Consider the following 16,100-nt stretch of genomic DNA (forward strand, 5'->3'; position numbering starts at 1 on the left):
GTTAATAAAGCATTCAGCACAACAGTAAAAATAATTTAACTGATAAAGACAATTTTTATAGGTTACCCTCTGGAGAGCCTTGCGGTTGAGGGCGGTGCAGTTGAAGTACCAGGCGGTGATACAGCACAAAAGGATGTCTCAATTGTGCATCTATAAAAGTTTGTCATGGTTTCAGGTGACAACCTGAGGTACGCTTACCACCAGTGGTAGCTCAATCCCGTCTGGGGTAAGCCAAATAAACTTGTGATTCACATTTTAAAAAACTATAAAACAGTATATACTGTAAAACTATATTCATTCTTATTACAAACATGAGTTTATAAAGCCTTCGGCACAACTTTCTTTTACTGATATGGCCATTTTATTCTCCTATAGGTTACCTTTACTTCTCAGATGGTCCAAGGCAGAGTGAGTACTACTGGGTGATACATGTTCTCCTGAACTACAGCTGGCTGGATTGCTGCTAAGATACTACTACTAGTTATTATTTAGGGAGGGTTTGGCCAGCAGCGATATCCTTGTCTCATCGTGCACTAGTGACTCCTGTGGCTGGCTGGGTGCAGTGCATGTTGACCAGGTTGCCAGGTGTACGGTGTTTCCTCAGACACATTGGTGTGGCTGGCTTACAAGTTGGATGTGCATTGTGCTTTGTTGGGTTATGTTATGGGAGTTGCAGCAATCAGACAAGACTGTAACTACTACCAATTGGGGAGAAAAAAGGGGTAAATATTTTTTTTCAAAATAAATAAATAATGAAGACAATTTATAGATAAAACTTATCAGTGCTCATCGTGTCATGTCTTGTCATATTATGTCTTGTTCCTGTTCTTTCTCTTCACTCTGTCTCCCTCTGCTGGTCGTATTAGGCTACCTTCTCTTTCTCTCCTCCTCCAGCTGTTCCTCATCTCCTCTAACTACCTCGTTCACCCTTTTCCCACCTGTTCCCTTTTTCCCTCTGATTAGGTCTCTATTTCTCTCTCTGTTCCTGCTTCTTTCTTTGTCAGATTCTCGTTTGAGTTTCTCATGCCAGAACCAAACTATCGTCTTGTTTGCTTCACCCTTGTCCCATCCTGTTGGAATCTGCCTGTTCTTCTGATGCTACGTGTGATCAGGTACCTCTGTCCGCTACGACCCGCGCCTACCCAGAGAGACCAGCAGTCTGTCGCCGCAACCCAGCTATTCTCCTCTGCTGCTAAGAAGGGGACTCTTTTGTAAATATCAGAAGGACTTTCTGTTTCATTTGTCGCCCTCTCTGAGGGTTGTCTATTTTGCCATTTTCTACATCTGAAGAGGATCTATGTCTTCCCTGTGTTTTTACATTAAAGGACTCTGTTTTTGTTAAATCGCTTTTGGGTCCTCACTCAAGTGCACAACAGAAGAATCTGACCAAGAATGGACCCAGCGATTTCGGATCCTTTCCACTCAGCCGTCGAGATCCAGGGAGCGATGCTAGGCAGACACGAGCAGGAATTGTCTGTTGCTCGACATGCCGTTGAGACCCTGACCGCCCAAGTCTCCGACCTCACAAGACAGGTTCACCATCTCCGCCTCGATCCACCGGCCACTTCCAGGGCTTCCGAATCTCCGGAGCCCAGAATCAATAACCCGCCGTGTTACTCTGGGGAGGCCACTGAATGCCGCTCGTTCCTCACCCAGTGTGATATTGTGTTTTCTCTCCAGCCCAACACTTACTCCAGGAGCACAGCTCGTATCGCCTACATCATATCTCTCCTTACTGGACGGGCTCGTGAGTGGGGCACGGCTATCTGGGAGGTGAGGGCTGAGTGTACTAACCAGTATCAGGACTTTAACGAGGAGATGATACGGGTTTTTGATCGTTCTGTTTTTGGGGAGGAAGCTTCCAGGGTCCTGGCTTCCCTATGTCAAGGTAATCGATCCATAACAGATTACTCTATTGAGTTTCGCACTCTTGCTGCCTCCAGTGACTGGAACGAGCCAGCTTTGCTCGCTCGTTTTCTGGAGGGTCTCCGCGCTGAGGTAAAGGATGAGATTCTCTCCCGGGAGGTTCCCTCCAGCGTGGATTCCTTGATTGAACTCGCTATTCGCATAGAGCGACGGGTTGATCTTCGTCACCGAGCTCGGGGAAAGGAGCTCGTGTTCTCCGTTGCCCCCCTCTCCGCATCACTACCATCTTCCTCCGCCGGCTCGGGTGCTGAGCCTATGCAGCTGGGGGGTATCCGCATCTCGACTAAGGAGAGAGAACGGAGAATCACCAACCGCCTCTGTCTCTATTGCGGTTCCGCTGGTCATTTTGTCACTTCATGTCCAGTAAAAGCCAGAGCTCATCAGTAAGAGGAGGGCTACTGGTGAGCGCTACTACTCTGGTCTCTCCTTCAAGATCCTGCACTACCTTGTCGGCCCATCTACGCTGGACCGGTTCGTCAGCTTCCTGCAGCGCCTTGATAGACTCTGGGGCGGAGGGCTGCTTTATGGACGAGACCTGGGCTCGGGAACATGACATCCTCTCAGACAGTTAAAGGAGCCCACGGCCTTGTTCGCTCTGGATGGGAGTCCTCTCCCCGGGATTCAGCGTGAAACGCTACCTTTAACCCTCACTGTCTCTGGTAATCATAGCGAAACCATTTCTTTTTTAATTTTTCGTTCACCTTTTACACCTGTTGTTTTGGGTCATCCCTGGCTAGTTTGTCATAATCCTTCTATTAATTGGTCTAGTAATTCTATCCTCTCCTGGAACGTCTCTTGTCATGTGAAATGTTTAATGTCTGCTATCCCTCCTGTTTCCTCTGTCTCTTCTTCACAGGAGGAGCCTGGTGATTTGACGAGGGTGCCGGAGGAATATCACGATCTGCGCACGGTGTTCAGTCGGTCCAGGGCCACCTCTCTTCCTCCGCACCGGTCGTATGATTGTAGTATTGATCTCCTTCCAGGAACCACCCCCCCCCCCCCCCGGGGTAGACTATACTCTCTGTCGGCTCCCGAACGTAAGTCTCTCGAAGATTATTTGTCTGTAGCTCTCGACGCCGGTACCATAGTCCCCTCCTCCTCTCCCGCCGGAGCGGGGTTTTTTTTTGTTAAGAAGAAGGACGGGTCCCTGCGCCCCTGCATAGATTATCGAGGGCTGAATGACATAACAGTTAAGAATCGTTATCCGCTTCCTCTTATGTCTTCAGCCTTCGAGATCCTGCAGGGAGCCAGGTTTTTCACTAAGTTGGACCTTCGTAACGCTTACCATCTCGTGCGCGTCAGGGAGGGGGACGAGTGGAAAACGGCGTTTAACACTCCGTTAGGGCACTTTGAATACCGGGTTCTTCCTTTCGGCCTCGCAAACGCTCCAGCTGTCTTTCAGGCATTAGTAAATGACGTCCTGAGAGACATGCTGAACATCTTTGTTTTCGTCTACCTTGACGATATCCAGATTTTTTTCACCGTCACTCCAGATTCATGTTCAGCACGTTCGACGTGTCCTCCAGCGCCTTTTAGAGAATTGTCTTTATGTGAAGGCTGAGAAGTGCACTTTTCATGCCTCCTCCGTCACATTTCTCGGTTCTGTTATTTCCGCTGAAGGCATTAAGATGGATCCCGCTAAGGTCCAAGCTGTCATTGATTGGCCCGTTCCTAAGTCACGCGTCGAGCTGCAGTGCTTTCTCGGCTTCGCGAATTTCTATCGTCGTTTCATCCGTAATTTCGGTCAGGTGGCAGCTCCCCTCACAGCCCTTACTTCTGTCAAGACGTGCTTTAAGTGGTCCGATTCCGCCCAGGGAGCTTTTGATCTTCTCAAGAATCGCTTTACATCCGCACCTATCCTCGTTACACCTGACGTCTCTAGACAGTTCGTTGTCGAGGTTGACGCGTCAGAGGTGGGCGTGGGAGCCATTCTTTCTCAGCGCTCCCTCTCTGACGACAAGGTCCACCCTTGCGCGTATTTTTCTCATCGCCTGTCGCCGTCGGAACGTAACTATGATGTGGGAAACCGCGAACTGCTCGCCATCCGCTTAGCCCTAGGCGAATGGCGACAGTGGTTGGAGGGGGCGACCATTCCTTTTGTCGTTTGGACTGACCATAGGAACCTTGAGTACATCCGTTCTGCCAAACGACTTAATGCGCGTCAGGCTCGTTGGGCGCTGTTTTTTGCTCGTTTCGAGTTCGTAATTTCTTATCGTCCGGGCTCTAAGAACACCAAGCCTGATGCTTTATCTCGTCTCTTCAGTTCTTCAGTAGTCTCCACCGACCCCGAGGGGATTCTCCCTGAGGGGCGTGTTGTCGGGTTGACTGTCTGGGGAATTGAGAGGCAGGTAAAGCAAGCACTCACTCACACTCCGTCGCCACGCGCTTGTCCTAGGAACCTTCTTTTCGTTCCCGTTCCTACTCGTCTGGCCGTTCTTCAGTGGGCTCACTCTGCCAAGTTAGCCGGCCACCCCGGCGTTCGGGGTACGCTTGCTTCCATTCGCCAGCGTTTTTGGTGGCCCACTCGGGAGCGTGACACGCGTCGTTTCGTGGCTGCTTGTTCGGTCTGCGCGCAGACTAAGTCCGGTAAGTCCCCTCCTGCCGGCCGTCTCAGACCGCTTCCCATTCCCTCTCGACCGTGGTCTCACATCGCCTTAGATTTTATCACCGGACTGCCTTCGTCAGCGGGGAAGACTGTTATTCTTACGGTTGTCGATAGGTTCTCTAAGGCGGCTCATTTTATTCCCCTCGCTAAGCTCCCTTCTGCTAAAGAAACGGCACAAATCATCATCGAGAATGTTTTCAGAATTCATGGCCTTCCGTCAGACGGCGTTTCGGACAGGGGTCCGCAATTCACATCTCAATTTTGGAGGGAGTTTTGCCGATTGATTGGAGCTTCCGTCAGTCTCTCTTCCGGCTTTCACCCTCAGTCTAACGGTCAAGCAGAACGGGCCAATCAGACTATTGGTCGCATCTTACGCAGTCTTTCTTTTCGTAACCCTGCGTCTTGGTCAGAACAGCTCCCCTGGGCAGAATACGCCCACAACTCGCTTCCTTCGTCTGCGACCGGTCTATCTCCTTTTCAGAGTAGCCTCGGGTACCAGCCTCCGCTGTTCTCGTCTCAGCTCGCCGAGTCCTGCGTCCCCTCCGCTCAGGCTTTTGTCCAACGTTGTGAGCGCACTTGGAAGAGGGTCAGGTCTGCACTTTGCCGTTATAGGGCGCAGACTGTGAGAGCCGCTAATAAGCGTAGAACTAAGAGTCCTAGATATTGTCGCGGTCAGAGAGTATGGCTCTCCACTCAAAACCTTCCCCTTAAGACAGCTTCTCGCAAGTTGACCCCGCGGTTCATTGGTCCGTTCCGTATTTCTCAGATCATTAATCCTGTCGCAGTGCGACTTCTTCTCCCGCGATATCTTCGTCGCGTCCACCCGGTCTTCCATGTCTCCTGTGTTAAGCCCGTTCTTCGCGCCCCCGCTCGTCTCCCCCCCCCCCCCATCCTTGGCGCACCTATCTACAGGGTCCGTAAGATTTTGGACATGCGTCCTCGGGGCCGTGGTCATCAGTACCTAGTAGATTGGGAGGGGTACGGTCCTGAGGAAAGGAGTTGGGTTCCCTCTCGGGACGTGCTGGACCGTTCGCTGATCGATGATTTCCTCCGTTGCCGCCAGGTTTCCTCCTCGAGTGCGCCAGGAGGCGCTCGGTGAGTGGGGGGGTACTGTCATGTCTTGTCATATTATGTCTTGTTCCTGTTCTTTCTTTGTCAGATTCTCGTTTGAGTTTCTCATGCCAGAACCAAACTATCGTCTTGTTTGCTTCACCCTTGTCCCATCCTGTTGGAATCTGCCTGTTCTTCTGATGCTACGTGTGATCAGGTACCTCTGTCCGCTACGACCCACGCCTACCCAGAGAGACCAGCAGTCTGTCGCCGCAACCCAGCTATTCTCCTCTGCTGCTAAGAAGGGGACTCTTTTGTAAATATCAGAAGGACTTTCTGTTTCATTTGTCGCCCTCTCTGAGGGTTGTCTATTTTGCCATTTTCTACATCTGAAGAGGATCTATGTCTTCCCTGTGTTTTTACATTAAAGGACTCTGTTTTTGTTAAATCGCTTTTGGGTCCTCACTCAAGTGCACAACACATCGGCCATTGGACATAAACATTTCACAACAAGTTGGAAATCGCAAATTCAACAATGAGTGGTTTGAAATGAATCAGTGTCTAATTGCAAGACTTTGCAAAGCAATCATTATCCTGCTATTCAGTGGAGTGGCAGTGTGGTCCCTAGTCTAAAATTAAGGGTCTCTTTACCTAGTTTGAAATGATAAACATTCAAAATTGGACATGCTTTCAATAAAGTATGATTTCTGCCACGCTCAAAACAACTGTTAATGTAAACATTACTAAAGTGGCATTATTTAAAGTGACTAGTGATCCATTTATTAAAGTGGCCAATGATTTGAGTCTGTATGTAGGCAGAAGCCTCTCTGAGGCAATCACCATATGTACATACTACCTCAATCAGCCTGACTAACCGGTGTCTGTATGTAGCCTCGCTACTTTTATAGCCTCGCTGCTGTATATAGCCTGTCTTTTACTGTTGTTTTATTTCTTTACTTACCTATTTTTCACCGAACACCTTTTTTGAACTATTGGTTAGAGCCTGTAAGTAAGCATTTCACCTGTTATATTTGGCGCACGAGACAAACTTTGATTTGATATAGAACTAAATCTTATTATCAATAGTAGTAGTAGACTCCGGCAGCGGCGCCACGGGAGACTCCGGCAGCGGCGCCGGACAGGCGGGAGGCTCCGGCAGCGGCGCCGGACAGGCGGGACCACCTGCAGGGTGGAGACAGAGAGACAGCCTGGTGCGTGGGGCTGCCACAGCAACCACCAGGCTGGGGAGACCTTCAGGAGGCTTGGTGTTAGGAGGCACCTGAAGGACCGGGCTGTGGGGGAGCACTGGAGCTCTGGTGCGCAACCTTGGCACCACTTCCCCAGGCTGGACAACTACTCTAGCCCGGACCCTCCAGAGTGCAGGCACAGGTTGAACCGGGCTGTGGGTAAGCACGGGAGATCTAGTGCTTACTACACGCACCTCTCCCTTAGGCTCCACTCCCACATTTGCCCGGCACGAGCGGAGCGCAGGCAGAGGACGCACTGCACCCTCCCAGCGCCCCGGAGACACAGCACGCAGAGCCGGCGCAGGATAACCTGGACCAAAACTGCGTACCGGCGACCAGACCCGCTGAGCAGGCACCATACTCCCCGGCTCAATGCCCACACTCGCATGGCACTTTCGGGGGGCTGCCCTATAGCGCACCGGGCTAAGGGCACGCACTGGCGACACCGTGCGCTTAACCGCATAACACGGTGCCTGACCAGTAATGCGCTGCTTATCATAAGCACGAGGAGTGAGCTCAGGTCTGCTACCTGGCTTAGTACCACACCTCGTCTGCCCCCCCCCCCCCTTCTTTGGGGGGGCTGCCTCTCGTACCTGTCGCACTGTCGTGCTGCCTCCTCATATCGCCGCCGCTCAGCTTTTGCTGCCTCCAGCTCTGCTTTGGGGCGGCGATGTTCCCCAGCCTTTGCCCAGGGTCCCTCTCCGTTCAGTATCTCCTCCCATGTCCAGGAGTCCTGTGATGCTGGCCGCTGTTGTTGCTGCTGCTGCTGCTGTCGTCGCTGCTGTTTACCACGCCGCTTGGTCCGAGTTGGGTGGGTGATTCTGTCAAGGATTTCCTCCTCTTCTTCTGAAGAGGAGAGGCGAAAAGGATCAGAGGACCAATATGCGGCGTGGTAAGGGTCCATGGTTCTTTTAATATGTAAACGTACACATGAACAACTGATTACAAAAAAACAAGAAACGTGTGAAACCCTAAACAGCCCTATCTGGTGCAAAACACAGAGACAGGAACAATCACCCACAAACACACAGTGAAACCCAGGCTACCTAAGTATGATTCTCAATCAGAGACAACTAATGACACCTGCCTCTGATTGAGAACCATACTAGGCCGAAACATAGAAATACCCAAATTATAGAAAAACAAACATAGACTGCCCACCCAACTCACGCCCTGACCATACTAAATAAATACAAAACAAAGTAAATAAAGGTCAGAACGTGACAAGTAGTATCTTAGTAGCAATCCAACCAGCCGTAGTTCAGGAGAACTGGACCATCTGAGAAGTTACCTATAGGATAAAAAAATGGTCTTTATCAGTAGAACAAGTTGTACTGAAGGCTTTATTAACTCATGTAATAATAATAAATATAGATTTACAGTATTTATTTATTATTTTAACAAATAAGTAATGTGAATCACATTTTTATTTGGCGTACCCCTGTCGGCATTGCGCATCCCCCTTCATCTTTAAATACTGTAAATAAGTGATTGCTGTCTTTGATTTATATCAAATTAGATTCAAATAACTGTTGGAATATAATAGATAACTGCCGGGTTATTATATATATATTTTTTTCTTCACATTTTCAAACAGTCCATTTCTATTTTCCAAAGGTTCAATGCATTTGGATGATGTTTTTCCGAGTAGCCTCGTTTCAATGCCCAAAATAAAATGAAACCATCTAGTGTTCAGCAAAATAACAACACAATGTCAAATACACAGGTAGCCTAGTCAAATAATTAACATCAAAACACATTAACCGTTACTCTCTCGCGGGAATTCCACTAACGGTCCGAATGAAGCCAAACATAGCTGCTGCTCATTCCGTTTGCTCGAAAATTGATAAATGGTTAACAAAAGTAAGGCCTGCCTCCATAGAGACACATACTGTACCAGCTATACTGGTAGTACTGCTACTACCAGTAGTACTACACCTGCACCTGTCGATGACACAAGTTGTTCTGCTTCCACGAGCACATCCAATGCTAGCATCAGTAATTCTACATTTGTTGTTAGCCCAGCTAGCATGGACACTGACAGTTGTGATCCTGATGCAGCCGAAGAGTTACTGCCCCCTTCCCCGGGAAAGCACCGAACAACAGACATTGGACGTTGGACCATTGAAGAGGCACAAATATGATGAGAACTACATTGATTTGGGGTTCACTTATACTGGGAGTAGTGCCTTTCTTCAGCCACAGTGTGTTATATGTGCAAAAGTCCATCTCAGAACTCAATGAAATGTTCACTCTTGCGCAGACGTTTAGAAACAAAAATAAGCCAAAAATAAGCCACAGGAGATTTTGGAGCGAGAATTAAGATGACTTTTGAGTAGTAAAACATGTATAAAAACAACAAATACCATTAATAAGAAGGGACTAGAAGAGCCTTATATGGTGAGCTACCGAGTGGCAAGGACAGGCAAGCCCCATACTATTGTAGAAGACTTAATTATTCCTGCTGCCGCGGATATGGCTGCGACAATGCTGGGGGAAAAAGGCCCCCCCCCCAAAAAATCTAAAAATACTTTCACGACGCATCAGTAATATGGCAGGAAATGTTTTGAAACAATTACTGCTTCGCATAAAAGCCAGTTATTTCTATGCGTTACAGCTGGATGAGTCAACAGACGTGGTGGGCCTTGCACAGCTCCTGGTATATGTCCGTTACGTTTATGGGGGGTCAATTAAGGAAGACATCCTCTTCTACACACCACTGGAAACCAGGACAACAGGAGAGGATCTTTTTTAAGTACTGGACAGCTTTGTGACATCAAATAGACTTAGAGGTCAAAATGTGTTGATATCTGTACTGGTGGAGTAAAATCCATGACAGGGAGACATAGTGGAGTTGCTCTCGATGCCACTTGGGTACACTGCAGCAACCATCGAGAGGCTCTTGCTGCCAAAGGAATGCCTGTCAGCTTGAAAGACATTTTGGAGACTACAGTGAAAATGTTAAACTTTGTTAAAGCAAGGCCCCCTGAACTTTTGTGTATTTTCTGCACTAAGCAGTGACCATGTAACTTTTACAGCATACAGAAGTGCGTTGGCTATAAGGCGGCAAAGTATTGACACATTTTTTTAAATTGAGAGACGAGCTTAAAGTTTCTTTAATGACTATAATTTTCACTTGTGTGACCGCTTGCATGATGACGAGTTTCTCACACGACTCGCCTATCTCGGTGATAGTTCTCTCTCTGCTACAGTGTGCAGGACTAGAACATTCATCATGATGCTCTCTAAGTTGCACTTAATACAGACTAGATCTTAGTCATTCAAGGTTACAACAGTGAAACCCACCCTTATTAAGACATGTCAGTTCCCTATTACCTAGTCTTTGCCTCAGTATCCCACTATGTTGCAGACACAGAAAGACAGCAGGAGGTTCATGAGGATTGAGAACAGAAATGGGGTCTTTGCTCTCATTATGCAAAGGTTATTAGAATAAATTCCTTTAGTTCAGTTATATCACTGCTGATCTGACAAATATACACATTTAGGGGAGTGCAGTTGAAGATCAATGTGTTTGGATAATGAACATTCTTATAAAGAACAAATAGTCATTGTAGCTATGTTACTTTGCTCTGTCACAATTTTTCTTTTGAGTTGCATCAGTTACTTTTCCAGATATACCTCATCCACATAAGATTGTCATTGTATACACAATCTTTTGAAATGGTCAAGAGTGTGGATCGTGGCCTACATTGCCACTAGTATTTGGATGTGGTGTTATGATGCAATGCCCACTCTATCCATCCACAGACAGATGATGAGGGGCAGCAGGCTCTACAGTCCTTCACCACCCAATCTCCCCCCCAGTCAACCTGGGGGTCTCCCCCCCAGTCAACCTTCTCCAGCTTGGGTTCTGCATCCTCTATGCCTCCCTTCCGCTTCCCCACAGGTCTCTCCGAGACCAGGTCCAAGACCAAACAGGCCCAAGCAGGAACCTAACCGATTAGTACCGGCTAAAGTACTTCAGACTAACAGCACGGGCCATGATATTTGTGAGTAAAGTCTACACACAAAGCAGCAAGGGACATGATAGTTGTGAGTAACCTCTAGGCTACCCTGCCATCCCAAGTACTACATACTTGGGGCGGCAGGGTAGCCTAGTGGTTAGAGCGGTAACCGGAAGGTTACAAGTTCAAATCCCCGAGCTGACAAGGTACAAATCTGTCGTTCTGCCCCTGAACAGGCAGTTAACCCACTGTTTCTAGGCCGTCATTGAAAATAAGAATTTGTTTTTAACTGACTTGCCTCGTTAAATAAAAAATACTAAAGACAATGATTTGAATCACTATTATTCAAGTCATTTCTGTAACACAATGAATTCAGATGCTACATGCTTCCCCCATTACACTTAGATGCATGGAGGAGAAATGTAGGTGATGTGTAGTAGACTATGGTACTATAAGCTGAGGGCTGAAGTCACTAATTGAAGTCACATGGTATGTAACCCACAGGAGAATCGGGCTCTCTGTGATGAAGTTGCACACTTGGAGAAGTTTGTGCGAGTAAAAGAGGAGCACAGGTGAGTACACTTATGGCTGTGCATGCAACCCTATAACTTCCTTCGAACTGCATTGTATTGATGCAAAAACATTTTTACTTTCGGCCACTGATTGACAGGTACTTTGAAAACTGTTTTTGTTGTCTAATCAGACATCTCTTGTGCTTTGTTTTTCAGGTTCTTACTGAAATCAATTTTGCAGTACCAGTCTGTGTCAGAGGGGGAGATGCTTATCGCTGCCAGTACCAGTTCTCACCCCCCTATGACATTCAGCTCCAGCCCAACGTGGGCGTCTGGCCCCTAAGCCTGGCCTTCCTAAGAAGCCCAAGAAAGAACGAAAGGAAGGAGGCAGGGAGAATGGAGAAGAAGACGGTGCGTAGAGCCATGTTTATACCAGACTACCTGTAGATTAGACACATTCTTATGTCCTGTGATGATGGGCAGCACAAGGTATTCTCCATAAAATATATTTTCCTCAGGACCAAAAAGAATGTTGAAAAAGCAGAAGGTTGCTGACAGGGGGTCTCGTAAGCTGGTTCAGCTCATCGCTCTGGACTCATCAGGACATCCTGTCTTCCCCATAGTACTTGGGGGTCTGACTGTGTACAGTCAAGGGGATGTCTGTATCTCAAATCATACTTATGCCTCACATTTGCTCTGTATAAACACTCTCCAAATGATCTTACATGGTTTTCTCCATATCTCCTCATTAGCATGACCACTCTTAGTTGAAGGTTCTGAACAGATTTTCACCAAATTGTCCTCCCCGATCATTTTGCTCAGGGTCATTATCCATGAAAGGAGACCAGGAGAAGCTATTCAAGACTGTTGGGACACAGCTCATGACTGTTCTCAGATCAGTGGCTAGAGAATAATGAATGATGTCCTTCCCTGTTCCAGATGATCACAGGCAGCATGCTATTCCATGACCAGTGTGCCATCTACCCAGTGGGTTACTGTAGCACACGCTTCTTCGCCAGCATGAAGAGCCCTGATCAGCAGTGCCTCTACACCTGCCAGATTAAGGACAGGGGTGGTGGCCCACAGGTACCCTCACACTAATTTAGCTACAAAACATTATGGAGTCAAATGCTAAGTAAGTCAATTTGGTGTTGAGACAGCTTATGAATGTGCTTGCGAGAAGTGTTTTCCTTATCAAACCATCTCTTTTCCCCCCACTTTGAGATAGTGCCTGAGGAAAACCATAAGAATCCATAGCTGCTTCCTCTGCCCTCACCTGCCATTCCAACCTGCTGAAGGCCATTGGTGCTCTAAGGTACCTGCTTGCTGTTTAGACTGGCTTATAGAATCGGTGGATACATTTCATTGTATTGTTTTTCTCTCATTATCTTACATTTATGGCCCACATCATGCCTTCAGGAGCAGACTTCTTTTGTTTCTCCCACTCCACCGTCCAGAACCTTATCCAGTACTTCCCAGGAGCACACAAGCACTGCAAGTGTGTCTCTAGTACTCAAGTATGTCAGATACCTCACAGGAAATGAGTTGAACATTGCACATTATCTTTGTGGAGATTGCAATTGGTGCATTTCCTGAATTCAGAGGAACTGACCTTAATATGCTCTCTCATATCTGCTAAAGTACATATAGCTGAACGACTTATGTATTGCTTATTGGTTTGATATGTCCCTGTACAGTTATCTGTGGATCCGTTTCGAGGTGTGTCGTCCATGGCCAGGCTCTACACAGCCTGTTGGAGGACAACGCCTCGGTCAACTTTGAGCCCTACCAGAGACACCAGGGCTTTGATGACAGCATGAGGGTGGAGCACAATCTAGTAGGTGAGGCAGAGCAGTTTGGCACAGACTTTCTCTACCTAGCTGTACCCTCTAGGCTATTTCTCTACCTACAGTGAGGGAAAAAAGTATTTGATCCCCTGCTGATTTTGTTTGCCCACTGACAAAGAAATGATCAGTCTATAATTTTAATGGTAGGTTTATTTGAACAGTGAGAGACAGAATAACAATAGTGGAGAGTTAGGAGAGTTAGGAATCTTCTTCTGTGGACAGGTGTCTTTTATACAGGTAACAAACTGAGATTAGGAACACTCCCTTTAAGAGTGTGCTCCTAACCTCAGCTCGTTACCTCTATAAAATACACCTGGGAGCCAGAAATCTTTCTGATTGTGAGAGGGGGTCAAATACATATTTCCCTCATTAAAATGGAAATCAATTTATAACATTTTTGACATGCGTTTTTCTGTATTTTTTTGTTGTTATTCTGTCTCTCACTGTTCAAATAAACCTACCATTAAAATTATAGACATTTCTTTGTCAGTGGGCAAATGTACAAAATCAGCAGGGGATCAAATACTACTTTTTTCCCTCACTGTACCTATAGCCCCTAGGCTATTTTTCTACCTAGCTGTACCCCCTAATCCCTTTCTCTACCTTCCTGTACCCCCTGGGCTCTAGGAATGGAATCATGTAGTAACCAAAAAAGTGTTAAACAAATCTAAATATATTTTACATTTGAGATTCTACAAGTAGCCAGCCTTTGCCTTGATGACAGCTTTCCACACTCTTGGCATTCTCCCAACCAGCTTCGTAGTCAACTGGACTGCATTTCAATTAACCGGTGTGCCTTGGTAAAAGATTTGTGGAATTTCTTTCCTTCTTAATGCATTTAAGCCAATCAGTTGTGTTGTGAGAAGGTATGGGTGGTATGCAGAAGACAGCCCTATTTGGTAGAATACCAAATTCATATTACGGCAATAACAGCTCAAATAAGCAAAGAGAAAGACATTCCATCAGTACTTTAAGACATGAAGATCAATCAATACGGAATATTTCAAGAAATTTGAATGTTTTTTCAAGTGCATTTGCAAAAACCATCAAGAGCTATGATGAAACTGGCTCTCATGAGGATAAGTTCATTAGAGTTAGCAGCCTCAGAAATTTCAGCCCAAATAAATGCTTCACAGAGTTCAAGTAACAGACACATCTCAACATCAACTGTTCAGAGGAGACTGCGTGAATCAGGCCTTCATGGTCGAATGGCTGCAAAAAAAACACTACTAAAGGATACCAATTCGAAAAAGCGACTTGGTTGGGCTAAAAAACACGATTTGTCCTTTCGTCTAGAGTCCAACATGCCATGCCATCTGGTTTGGGCTTAGTGGGACAATCATTTGTTTTTCAAAAGGACAATGGCCCAACAAACCTCCGGGCTGTGATCTTTCACCTAGATATCCCTAATATGATGACTGCTTGCTTTTTTCAATTTTTAATAATGACATGCCACTGACTTTGAGTAAAGCCAGAGTGTCTATGTATGCGGATGACGACTCAACACGATACACGTCAGATACTACAGCAACTGAAATGACTGCAACACTCAACAAAGAGCTGCAGTTAGTTTCAGAGTGTGTGGCAAGGAATAACTTAGCCCTAAATATTTCTAAAACTAAAAGCATTGTATTTGGAACAAAACACTCACTAAACCCTAAACATAAACTAAATATTGTAATAAATGTGGAAATTGAGCAAGTTGAGATGACTAAACTGCTTGGAGTAACACTAGATTGTAAACTGTCTTTGTCAAAACATAATGATGCAGTAGTAGCTAAGATGGGGAGAAGTCTGTCTATAATAAAGTGATGCTCTGCCTTCTGAACAACACTATCAACAAGGCAGGTCCTACAGGCCCTAGTTTTGTTGCACCTTGTCTACTGTTCAGTCGTGTAGTCAGGTGTCACAAAAAAGGACTTGCAAAATTTGCAATTGGCTCAGAACAGGGCAGCACAGCTGGCCCTTGGATGTACACGGAGAGCTAATATTAATAATATGCATGTCAAGTGGAGGAGAGATTGGCTTCATCACTACTTTTATTTATGAGAGGTATTGACATGTTGAATGCACCGAGCTGTCTGTCGAAAGTAATGGCACACAGCTCGGACACCCATGCATACCCCACAAGACATGCCACAAGAGGTCTCTTCACAGTCCCCAAGTCCAGAACAGACTATGGGAGGTACACAGTACTACATAGAGCCATGATTACATGGAACTCTATTCCACATCAAGTAACTGACACAAGCAGTAAAATTTGATTTAAAAAACTTCTCTGGGATATGTGGGACGCTAGTGTGAAATTGCAGGGCGCCAAATTCAAAACAACAGAAATCAGAAATCAAAACAACAGAAATCTCATAATTAAAATTCCTCAAACACACAAGTATTGTACACCATTTTAATGATAAACTTCTCGCTAATCCAGCCACAGTGTCAGATTTCAAAAAGGCTTTACGCCGATAGCACACCTTGCGATTATGTTTGGTCAGCGCCATGTCACAGAAAAATATACAGCCATTTTCCAAAGAAGGAGAGGTGTCACAAAACTCACAAATAGCATTATAAATATTAACTTACCTTTGATGATCTTCATCAAGGAATCCCAGTTCCACAATAAATGTTTGCTTTGTTCGATAAAGTCCATTTTTCACATACCTTTGATGATCTTCATCAAGGAATCCCTGTTCCACAATAAATGTTTGTTTTATTCGATAAAGTTCATAATTTATGTCCAAATACCTCCTTTCTGTTAACGCGTTTAGACCAGTAATCCAAATGCTCAATGCGCGATCACTTAGTTCAGACAAAAAGTCAAAAAAGTTAGATTACAGTTCGTAGAAACATGTCAAACGATGTATAGAATTAGGATGTTTTTAACATACATCTTCAGTAATATTTCAACCAGACAATTCATTGTCTTTAGAAATGAAAAGGACCGTAGC

General features: G+C 46.0%; 1 pseudogene; it reads left to right on the forward strand.

The window, feature by feature from the left end:
- Positions 1 to 9,983: 9,983 nt before the first annotated feature.
- Positions 9,984 to 13,220, forward strand: LOC109909460 (transforming growth factor beta regulator 1-like; annotated as a pseudogene).
- Positions 13,221 to 16,100: the final 2,880 nt, after the last annotated feature.

Source organism: Oncorhynchus kisutch, linkage group LG18, assembly GCF_002021735.2.
Source record: "Oncorhynchus kisutch isolate 150728-3 linkage group LG18, Okis_V2, whole genome shotgun sequence".
Classification (NCBI taxonomy): Eukaryota; Metazoa; Chordata; class Actinopteri; order Salmoniformes; family Salmonidae; genus Oncorhynchus; species Oncorhynchus kisutch.